The sequence below is a fragment of the Pollachius pollachius genome (genome assembly GCF_949987615.1).
Source record: "Pollachius pollachius genome assembly, chromosome: 3".
Lineage (NCBI taxonomy): Eukaryota > Metazoa > Chordata > Actinopteri > Gadiformes > Gadidae > Pollachius > Pollachius pollachius.
The window spans coordinates 38,027,218-38,039,717 of NC_136936.1; the positions used below are offsets into that span (position 1 = coordinate 38,027,218).

General features: G+C 45.1%; 1 protein-coding gene across 1 annotated transcript in view; it reads left to right on the forward strand.

Annotated features, from left to right (window-relative positions):
- The window catches only part of il1rapl1a (interleukin 1 receptor accessory protein-like 1a), a gene marked incomplete at both ends in the record, with an annotated part of 143,067 nt that overhangs the window by 30,544 nt on the left and 100,023 nt on the right, over positions 1 to 12,500 (forward strand). The gene's annotated exons all lie outside the window — the stretch shown is intronic.

The following is a 12,500-nucleotide window of genomic DNA, read 5'->3' on the forward strand; positions in this document are numbered from 1 at the left end:
GAGCGTTTAACAGGCCCGCAGGACCACTGCCACTTGTCTACTGATCAGGCAGGCAGGGGCTTGCCAAGCAGCCCACCATCATGTTTATAATACCTATTCTACTCACACACCTGCACACACACACACACACACACACACATTCACGCACACACACACACACACACACACACACACACACACACACACACACACACACACACACACACACACACACACACACACACACACACACACACACACACACACACACACACACACACAAAGATATACACATGGTCCAGATGCCCCCAAAGGCCGCTACTGTGCATAGAATTCATGTATCATGTATATGTATATGACATCACATATGATTCCTAGTGTGAATAATCTGATGGTTTAGCCGCAAGATAAAGTGTTAGTGTGGTTTCTTAGTGGGTGAGAGGGATGGGTCAGTTTGTAATCAGTTTGAAATCCATCTCTTGGCTTGCCCTAATGCGTGCGTCAGAGTGTGGTTGTGTTTGTGTGGGTATGGCTGAGTGTGTGTGTGGGTGTGTTTTGTGTGGAGGAGGAGGCAGCAAGAGGGGTCGAGAGGTTAGGAAATAGCAAGATGGAAACTTCATGGAAGAAATAGCCCAATTTAATATTGGATACAAGACTGTGATTCAAACAATTCACACAGTCTCCCTTTTGGAGCCATTGCTTCGGAAATAAATAAATAAGGCATCTTTTGAGAATTAATGAGATAAAGCTTATCTGCTATGGTTTTCTAAAGACCCGAAGGCCTGTGTGTATTGGATCCTGGCTGTCTTGTGTGAACACTATACCTGTACTCCCTCGCTAACGATGCATCGCATCACTCACATTACCTTCATTTTTCAATTTACCTTGCAATAATGTCTGGGGGTTGCAGGGGTGGCTCAAAAAAACCCGTTACATAACTGCACACTAATTATCACCCCCCTAAAACACTTGATTGATCATGCATTTCAAACCAGTCATAATTGTGCCTTCATGGTGTTTAAATGTCTTCGCCCTGCACCGAATGATGCCTCATAAAGACCCACGTTTATTCTCTGTTTTGGTAACAGTCTGAACTTTGGTTAAGTGTATAATTGGTTGTGGTTGATGGGCTTCAGTAACGCTTTTATTGTATTAACTGGGGTGGCTGGTTGGGTGTGGGCACGTGTGTGTTCTCTTCTCCAGAAATTGTGTTCTCTGCACGTTTTTCACATATAATGTCCACAGCATGTGTGAGTGTATGTGCTTGTGTGTGTCTTTGTATGTGTGTGTGTGTGTGTGTGTGTGTGTGTGTGTGTGTGTGTGTGTGTGTGTGTGTGTGTGTGTGTGTGTGTGTGTTGGTCTGTTGGCTCTCTCTGTCGCCTGTGAGTGTGTGCGTGTCTGTGTGTGTGGTGTGTGAGATTGTGTGTGTGAGTCAGTACGTGTGTGTGTTTGCATATGTGTGTGTGTGTGTGTGTGTGTGTGTGTGTGTGTGTGTGTATGTGTGTGTTAGGTTATTATGTTTCTGGACTGCACTGGGAGGATTACTGTAGATTTACAAGACCGGGTAACAATGAGCAGAGCCACCCTAGGGAACCACACTCCATCACCATCACAATGAAAAGCTGCTAATTCCTATTAAAAGCCGCCACACAGGCACTGCCCTCCCCGTCTCCGGCCCAGCGGAGGGCAGAGCAGAGGGGCGTGGCGCACAGAGGAGCCGTGCTGAGGCTGCCGATCAAAGTGCATGTGAGGAAGAAAAATCAACCCATAAACAAAAAAGAACATGGTGATATTCAGGCTACCCCCCACGATTTCTCGTTTGTTGACTCATAAGTCCGCCATAAATCCTTCCCTGTCTTCGTTGTCTTTTTACGAGTGGTTTTAATGTGAAAATCGTTGGACGAAGGTGGAAGCCTGTACCACATGGGGGTGTGTAGCACAAAATGGTGTCTTCCTACTCACCCCTTGTCATTAGTCTTTGAAGGGCCCACCCAAAGGCCCCGTTCTCCTGGCTACTTATCAGCGCGCGGCTGAATAATTCAGCGATTGAGATGTAAAGGGGATTGTTTTAATTCCTGACTACAAGGTTAGCGCCCGTAGTTCTTTGCCTTGCATTAAATGCAAACAGTAAATTGTAATGTCAACACCACGACGGAGAATGAGCGCAGGTTATTGTAATCTTTAGGGTTATGGATGTGTTGTGGTTTTGTCTATGCTGGAGTTTGTGTTTGTGTGAGTGTGTGTGTTTGTGAGTACATGCATGCATACTTAGGACATGAACTCTTTACCAGAGTGACCTCATATTGGTTTGTTCTCACAGCATATAATTGCCTGTGGTTTGCTACGTATGTGAATATGAGCCTGCATGCAGTATTTGTGTTAAGGCAAGGCAATATATTCAAACTCCGGGGTCGAAATCATAGGGTCACCACGGTCACATACTGGTCCTGCTTTTTATCTCCCTAACAAAACCAAAACATATTTGTTTGGAAGGCGGTTTTAATTGGATCGGAAATCAGGGACGAGAATCTCTGTGTATAAATAATTAAGGGGAAGGTGGACATGACTGTCGTTTCTTCTTCGATCTGTCTTCCTCTCCCCTCCCTGTTCATTTGAATGTTTCTTTCCCCCTCTTTGTCAACCATATTTTCACTGTGAACAAAACACACACACACACACACTGTGAACTGTCACCCGCTTTTCTCTAGCCTATTAAATCAGATATTATTCGGGCAGCAAACCATTTGACGGCATCTTCGCATCCAGCGACGCTGTCTTTGAACTGGGGCACCACTCTAATGGAGTAATGGTAGTGGTGGTGGTGGTGGTGGTGGTGGTGGTGGTGGTGTTACTGGCGCTGCATTATTAATGGTCCGGGCTTCATTATAGCCATCTTAATTGAAAATGTTCTTTCATCTTTGTCACTGACTTATCTTCTCCCCAACACAAGTACGTGCAATAATGCACAGTATATAACCCATGCATCAGCCTACAATTCTTTACAAACCAATACAAACACACACACACACACACACACACACACACACACTTGCATATACACACATATGCTGCTACACTTCATCACATTCAAGAAAACCACAGCAAACAAATGTTTTCCACAGCAACAGAGACCTTGCTCTGTGGGGCGCAGGACAGTTTCTTGGCTTTGTGGGATTAATGCTAAACTGCACTGTACTGATTTGTGCATATGTTTTTCGAGTGTGTTACCATCTGTGCAAGAAGGGGCTACGGTTAAACCGTGTTACACAAGTGAATGCTCCCTCTGGATCATTGGCCTTGTTACCACAGCTGGCTCCTCAAACAACACTGGAGAAGAAGGAAGAGAAGATGGAAGAGGGTAGAAGGCAGGGGAGAAGCAGAGAGCAGAGCTGCAGAGGAGAGGATAAGGGAAGGAAAGCAGAGGAACAGATAGAGAGCGATGAGATCGGTCATAGAATATGCATCTTGAACAATGTTCAATATGCAATCCTAGACCAGTTGAAGCAGTTCATACGGTAATGTAGGCTACACTATGTAGATTATGGATCAAAATAATACCTTCATATATCTTTTTTTAACACTCACACTACAATAGTTATATCACACACACATTTATATACAGTTGCAGATTTGGAATTCATCTTGTGTACGTGTGTGTGTGTGTGTGTGTGTGTGTGCATGTGTGTGTGTGTGTGTGTGTGTGTGTGTGTGTGTGTGTGTGTGTGTGTGTGTATGTGTGTGTGTGTGTGTGTGTGTTTCTGCATGCATCTGGCATTGGTGTGTGTGTGTATGGGTTTGCTGTTGCGTGTCTGTGTCTGTACACTGATGCATGAATGTGTGTGTGTGTGTGTGTGTGTGTGTGTGTGTGTGTGTGTGTTTGTGCGTGCACGATAATGGTGCCAGGGTCCTTGCCTAGGGCAGTGGTGTCATTAACTCCTCTAGCCCAGAGTGTCAGCTCTCGCTGGAGCTGTCCTTTTACTGACTGAGTGACTGACTGCATGAATGGATCACTGCCTCTCTCGCCCTCTCTCTCTCTCTCTGTCACCCTCAATTCTTATCTCTGTCTCATAATGCTCTATTTGTGCAAGAATGTCTCTCTCTGAAAAATAAAGCAGAAAATCCTGTCTGATCTTCATTTCGAGTTAAACTTAGCTTCCTGCGTTTGCCATATTAATTTGCCTTATTTTTTTTTCCTTATTCCCTTTAGAGTTAAGTAAATAATGAGATTTTTCTACTGGTAGTTTTACCCGCCAGTAATGCGGTAGACACAACAACAGCACATAGTCTAGTGTTTTATGTGTTGTATGAAGCTCACTCAGCTCTACAAATTAATTAAATGAAAAATCGCTCCTCAAGATTTTCTTTCATTAATTTCAGCAGTAGAGGCATCAAAATTGCCATTTCTTGTGAGTGAAACCGAAATATCAGAACCCATAATGCAGTATTGTGCTTCAAAAAGAGGAGAATCGGATGAAAACTTTGAAAAATAAATCAAAGTATAGAAAGTTGAACAGTGACACACATCAATATTTCCTGAAGCTTCCTTCCAGTGCATATGCTCCATGCACATCTCTCTCACCCGACATCGCTGATGAATAAATTATCCCCATGCCTCAGATAACACTGTAAATAATTACCAATGCGCAGCTATATCCGTAGGAACATGCTAGTTCAGCTACAGCTATCTCGACAGCATGAAGCGAGCCCATGCACATGACCATGAATACTGCATGCGTTCACTGCAGATAACACTGTGATGAAGCGATTTCTCTTGCACATGTTCGACTACCACGGGTCGTTTCACAGCACAGCACATGCACTGCTTTGGCATGCACTGCTCCTTTATATATACATAAGACAAGATAAAATATTGTTCACTTACTTTCCTCACCTTACTCTCACCTCCCCCCGCCCCCCCAACCCAACCCCTGCTTTCATCTTTGATGCTCTATTTTCCGCTCAAAGGTGTGTCCAATCGTACTTTGAGGAAACACACAGTTAAACACGACCACCACAAAGTTTTGGCCATTAGTGGGGGAATTCACCGGCTATATTTCCCTTGTCTCCAATTCATTGGTTTTCATTTCTGCTGCTGTCTACGCTTGGATTTTATGAAATCTTCCCCAGGGTTGCCCAAGATTTAAAGGCCTTGAAAATAGGTCCCGAGAAATATGGTACCTGTTCGCCTCGAAAACGCGAGCAACAGCAGCCCATCTGTTGGAGCCACCGGGGCTTCGTTTCAATTGAATATCGAGCCGACAGCCCTTATCCTGGACCAGCTTGATTTGTTGTGTCACAGCACAAAGGTTCACTTCGCAGGCACACCCACAGTTGTGTTCAATGGCCTCTTATCTTGAAAGTTTTGTGTAATGTTATTATGTAAACGGCCGATTTATACTTCCTTAAATTAACTTTTTTTTCTCCTTAGCATTCCTGTTTTTAAAATGAACCCGACCTTGAGATTTCTGAGGAACTAATGTGTTTGGCTCGCCATCTGTAACGCTGATTGCCCTCTAAAATGTTTCATTTATGGTTTCATTTACTTTATTTATGGCTTATAGGTCTGGTACACTGGTCTTTTTTTAAACGTCATATTTGTTGGTCCATAGGGCAAGGTAACAACATAAGTGGTGGCTTCTGCGCCCGACTTCCTTCTGTAAAAGACCTTTCTTGTCGGCACCCTGCTATTAAACTGCCACATACTAAAGTGTTAATTAAACTATTCTAAGCCTGACAAGAAGTGAAAACCAAGCCATCCATTGTCGCTACAGCTACCTGAAAACTGAATGGAGAGTCAGGGCCTGCCGGTTCAAGGTCAGCTGTCGTTTTAGAGCTGAAGTTGCCTTGCTGGAACGCACCTCCTTTTGAAGAACGTCTTCTTACCTTGAGGATTCCCCTGATGGAGAGCAGCTTCATTACCGGGTCTGAAGGGGGAGCAGAAGTGGAGATGAGGCTGTCCATTCTATACCGGACTAGGTGTTTGGATTAAGGGATTATCGGCGGTACACTGGCGCGACTGTGCGTTGAAATTTAATGTCCTTGTTTCCCTCGATCTCCTCCATTCTCTATCCCTCCTCCTCCTCCTGCCTGCCGCTCTGTGTCTCTGTGTGTCTGGGCGATGGCGAGGGGAGAGGCACAGAAGCAGGGGTGATAATGACTTGTCAAATTAGAGGCGATGGATCCTGCAGCGAGAGTAAACACAATCCGGAATGTTCGCATGACATTTTCCAAGCTGTATTTCTATTGGGGGAGATTAGCACTCTGACAGCTCCGCCTGAATCACGCAGCAGCACAGCTGCACCATAGAGGATGCTTGCACGCACGCACACACACACGCACGCACACACACACACACACACACACACACACACACACACACACACACACACACACACACACACACACACACGTGTGGACTTTTGAACTACTCGCCATGTTTTCCTTGCCTGGGGAGCATCCTGATCACATGACCACACAATCTGTATTCACGAGTCAGATCAGTCTGGATCTCTAGCCGCCCACATTGATTTCCTGAAATGACTATGTCATCTGAGCCAATCAGGGACTGAGTTCCTGTTGAGGACGTAAAATTTAGGCCTCCACCGGCGGCCTGGATTTGGCAGCCTGACAGGTTGACAGATTGACAGATTGACAGGTTTCTATTAACATAGAGGGCGTGGCTGACCGACCAAAACGTTAAACACACACACACACACACACACACACACACACACACACACACACACACACACACCTTGCAGGTCATTAGCCTCTATGGATTGTACTTCACCATTGCTACCCTGATGAATGGCATCCATCATCAGCGCTGACTTGCCCAGTCAAAGCTACCTTATTTGCATGTGTCTCCCATTTGTAAGTAAGGAAGTAACAGCCGTCCCGGGCCGACTGTGGTAACCCCCTTCACCCCCCCCCCCCCCCCCCTCCCCACCACTGATAGACAGCGCTGTTTGCTATCCATATCTCCACCATTAAGAGCCGTTTCATGTGGCAGAACAATGCATCTACCTCCCCCAGTAGCACCCACACCCTCTCTTTTTCTCTGATGACCCCCTTGCCACCCACCCTGGCCTCTACTATTGAGGAGACACTGCATTCAAATTTACAAATTGAGCCCTTTATTTGAGGTTCTTTGGCCGGCCAAATCCTGACCAGCCGTTCGGTTCTCCTTTAAAGAGAGCCCATTATCAGCTCTGGGAAAAGGACTGGGTGGGACGAACGAGAGAGAGAGAGACAGAGAGAGAGAGGGAGAGAGAGAGAGAGAGAGAGAGAGAGAGAGAGAGGAGAAAGGAGCATTTGACTGACATCCTTTCTCACACAACAGGGGAAATTTCGGTTCTAAAATGGGTGCTGGTTAATTTGAAGTCAATTGCAGAGTTATTAAAGGATCTGCGTGAGCCGGGCTGAACTTGGTCAAGGGCAAGACAACTCATTCCCGTTTCTATATGAGACAATAAGGAGACGACGAGCCGACCCGTGCGCGGACAACCTTCAAAGTCCACACAGTGTATCAATAAGCTCAACTTAATGAAATATCCCCAAAGGATCTTCTTTTCTTCCCATCAGTGGGGCTTTTTTGCCAAGACTCACACACACATACTTTATTTGTACATTGTTGTGGTGCCACAGTCGCGTGTATCCTGCTTCTCTTTGAAACACCTGCTTGGATCCTCTGGGGGGGGACACTTATTGCAGAGGATTTTCCTGCTTTTTGCCAAATTAACTATTGTTTTTAGAGCTTGGGTTTATCTTACAAAGCTTTGTGTTGCCTTTGAAATGACTGTGCCAATATGTATGCAAATTTCAGGATCCTGTGCCAAAAATTAGATTTACTCCGTCTCCCTATTGTTGCCTTGTCTGCAGGTAGAGTCCCGGGCGTGGAATTTAGCACTGCATTACTACTCACTTTACAGTGCACCCACCGCGAGACAAGTAAATAAAAAACTGAAAAACCCTAAACCTAATCATATAGCCCTGCACAGGGGATGGGCGAGGGAAGTCTTTGGAGTTGTTTACGTACACCAAAATGGGGAATTTTTACAACAACAAATTACCGTCTCTAAAGACAAAAGGAACCCTTTGTTATGCACTGAAGAGCGAGGTGTGGATTATTGCTGGGACTTTCCCTTCATATGGAACTCTGGCAGAGTGCAACGACAGATGCAGGCTGTCCACACAAACTACAGCTGTTTCCCTCTGCGTAGTGAACAGGGAAGCTGGCTTATCAAATGACACAGCATAGGCTAAGGTTGTTATGGTCTGGTGCTTAGTAACGTGCTGTCAGACACACACACACACAAACGCACACACACACACACACACACACACACAAACACGCATTGTTACACACACACACACACACACAGACCGACATACATACACAAAGACATACACACACATACACACAAACACATAAACAGACAAGCACACACAAACACACACACGCCGTTTCCCATAAAAGCCCCTTGAGATGGATGGGCTGGGGTCATAGGTGATGATTCACAGTGGCCTTGTTAATAGTATTTCTTCTCTTGGGGTCACCATGAAGAAATCCTCTCAGAGAATAACTGCTCTTCACGGGGAACAGAGCATTTCATTTTGATATACCGTCAAATAACACTGACGACATGTTGGCCTTAGCCTGCGTTCCCGCCTGCCCAGCCGGGCCTGTCAGAAGGGATGTCGTCCACAGGCATCCTGAGAGACACAGGGTCTGTTTGTTCTGCATATGCTACCTTCGAATCTCATCCCATCACAACCAGTTCTCGCGTCATCCCTCTCATGCACTCTCCTTCCATCACCCTTCCCGTCTCTCTACCTGTCTCTCTTGTCTCTTTGCATGTCTCTCAATTTTTCTTTTAATTTCTTTCCACTTCTCTTTCTCTTTCACTAGCTGTCTCTATTCCCATCTCTCTTCCCATCTCTCTTTCCAGCTCTATCTGCCTCTCTCCCCATTTCCCTTTAATCTCTCTACCCATCTCTCTTTTCCCCTCAAATCTCTTCCCATCTCTCTTCCCATCAATGTTTTAATCTCTCTTTCCATCTCTCTTTCCATCTTTATACCCATCTAGTTTCTACCCATGTCTCTTTCCATCTTTATCCAGTCTCTACCCATCGCTATTTTCATCACTCTCATTTCCTATTTATCTCCACATCTCACTCCTTCCTCCCCCTCTATTCCACAGTGATTAAGCCTACTCCATGTACAGCTAGGAGCTCTTGTGACTCAGGATCGGACGTGGAGTGACACACGCTGAACTCTGATGTCAGCGAGCATACACGCTCGTTCAGAGTTCTGATGACAACTTTATTAAGATGGACAGATTTGTTCACTGTGAAATGTCCTCCTTTAAATGTTAGTGGTTCCAGCTGTGGAGAAAGTAAGTTATAGGCATTGCATTCATTAGCATAGAAATGGAGATTGTTTATCTGTTTGAGAAACTTTGAAAGACTTGCAAACGGTGAGGAAATGAAAACCAAGCAGTAGCTGTATACAGCAGAAAGAACGGAAATTGGAAGGAAAATATTCGCCTTTTTCAATATTTCTGTTAGCATAAATATAGAGTTATTACAATTTAGAATTACTGGCAACGGAAGCATTGAATGAACAATATAACGTCACCATAATGAACACACACACACACACACACACACACACACACACACACACACACACACACACACACGGACAAACATACATTTGTAGAAACACACACAGAAGCATGCTCATACACAGTGAGAAAGACAGAACATATTATCGGAACTGCAGACACACAAATCTCACTCTGTGTGTCACACACATAATTTTGCCATTTTCTATTCCGTTCAGATTTGAGTTATTCGCCTAGCTGTTGATGAGTGAATAGTGAGGTGGTTTCCTGGTGAAATATGTATTTTTGATTTAAAATCAAATGGAGACAATTTGATCAAAAGTGTGACAGGGTGAAAACCAATGCTTTGGACTTCTTTAAGTCCTTCAGTTCTCTTTAGATCAATCACATTTTTTTTTTTATGAACAAAACAAATGTTAGCTCATGAGCAAGCAGTTGTGGGCATGGTTGCCTAGTAAAAGTACTGACAGATATTTGCAAAAGGGCTGATTTCTCATATTATAGTCCTTCAAATTAACACATTTCTTTCAGTTGTCCTGTCTATTGAGCTTATTTTATCTCAAGCTCTTTATTAACTTTCACCCAAACCAGTCATTATGCTCTTTCTTCCAAATCCGAATAAAACAACTGTTACATAAAACATATTCCGCAATTTTCTTTTAAACCATAGTATAGCATTCAATGTGCATTAAATCCGCTGTTAGATGTTTGAAAACATCCCATTTCAATTCAACATTTTAACTTCTTCTATGTTTCCACCAGATCTATGTGTGGACTGTTTTGAATGCATCAACCTTTTCCCAGGATATAACCTGAGCTTACCAAGGGAAGTGAGCCAACCAGAGAACCTGGTGCTATCCAGAGAGCCACAAATCCTGGTCTGTGTAGAACGCTCCATAAATTAGGAGGAGCCGGGGACACGGAGGAATCCCAGGCTTGATAGACACCAGCTGTGATTTATTGGGAGAGGTGGGATGCTACCGCTAATAGTTGAGGTGGTGGGGTTGTGGTTAACTGCGCTTATCCTATATCTACTGCACTTAGACACAGCCCGGATACTAGCACGTATCTCCCCATTAAGGAGCGTTTCGGAAAACCCACATTGAACCGACGCCCAAAAATAACCGTGACACAGAAAAGCTGACCCAAAAACCACGTTCATCGCCGCGATATCACAAAATCATCACCATTTCCCATGTACATTCAGCCGCGCTCCGTAACAACCATTTCCACGAGAACACAGCGATAAAAGATAGCAAGGTAAGACCTCGGTCAAGCAAGACCAGATAGAGCCAAATCCTGTTGATAGTGCATTTAATTCAATTTTCCTTTGGTCGCTAGTCCAGTCAACCGTGCACTTAAGACTCGGCACAATTACGTCCCTGGGTCCTTCCCTTTCCCAACCCCTGATTCACCCCACTGCAGCGGCCAGGGGTCACCGTGTGACCACCGGAGGGAATCGGGGATAAATGCAGAGCTAAGCTAAGCTGTTCCCTTTCTGCACACAACACTGTGTCCCCGCTAAAAGCCTTGTTAAAGGCTTATTCCGAATGTTCATGATATTTTATGTATCATAATATTTCAATGTCTTAATGGATGCCGAGGATCATCTAGGGGCAGGGGTAAACATTTATTGTTCTGCCGGAATACGTGAACAAAAGGGAGAACATTGTGGCAGGGAGGCATAAAGACACAGCTGACAGACGCACTATAAAACAGGCGGGGAGATGCATTGGCACCAATATATTAGGCCAGAAAAAGAAAAAAAAAGGGAGAGATTTATGCCGCAGTGGGTGGATTGCAAAATGCAGAAGAAACGGGAAACGGGATGACACAAAGTGAGATGCAGGAGCACGCTCCACTTCCACATATAGACCGCAAGACAAGCGTCTGCCCAGACCACCCACCCGACACCTGATAATTACACCTCATTAGCAGGGCAGGTAGAGATGACAGCAGAGAGAGGGAGCAGAGCGCCCTGACCCCTCCCACAACACAGACAGCGAGAGAAAGAATATAGGGGAAAAGGAACACAGCAGAGAGAGGCATATGGAGTGAGGTATAGAGTCGAGCGATATACTGTCGTTAAAGGATAATGGCGATTTGATTATGGTGGGAGCTTGCGTGGGCTTTGCTGACATGTGGGTCACGGTTGTGGGCACGTGTGTTTGCATGAGTGTGTGGTTCTGCATGGAGTGTTCATGCATCCGGCTGGATAAAATCACCCTGGCTTAGGGGTCTGTATTTATTGCCAGGGTTTAGTGTCACAAAGAGACAGACCGGGTTTCTGGGCTGCCTTGAGACTCACTGTAATAAGGTCCCCGTGAGTGAACACACACACACACATGCACACGCACACACACACACACACAAACACACATGCCTACACACACACACACACACACTCACATGCACAGACACAAAAAAACGCACATGCAGACACACTCACACAAACATACTCATGCAAAAACACGCATGCACACATACCCCCCACACACACACACAGACACACACACACGCACACAAACAAACACAAGCGTGCGCACACACACACACACATACACACAGACACACACACTCACACACAAATAAAAATACACACAAACTCAAACTCACACACACACACACACACACACACACACATACACAAATATGCACACACACACAGACACACAAACACACACTTTGACAACACCCCTCTATAGGATAGCCTGCAGAGTCCTTATGCACGTGTGTGGCCTAGGATATTTTATGCCGGGCGCTGTCCAGTGATGTGAGGACCGTGTGTTAGGACATGGGTGGGGGGGTAGTTGACAGGGCAGGACAGTAGCACCATGCTTCATAGGAGACACGCTGCAGGAAGGATGTGTAGCAGCAAGGCTGAGAGAAGCA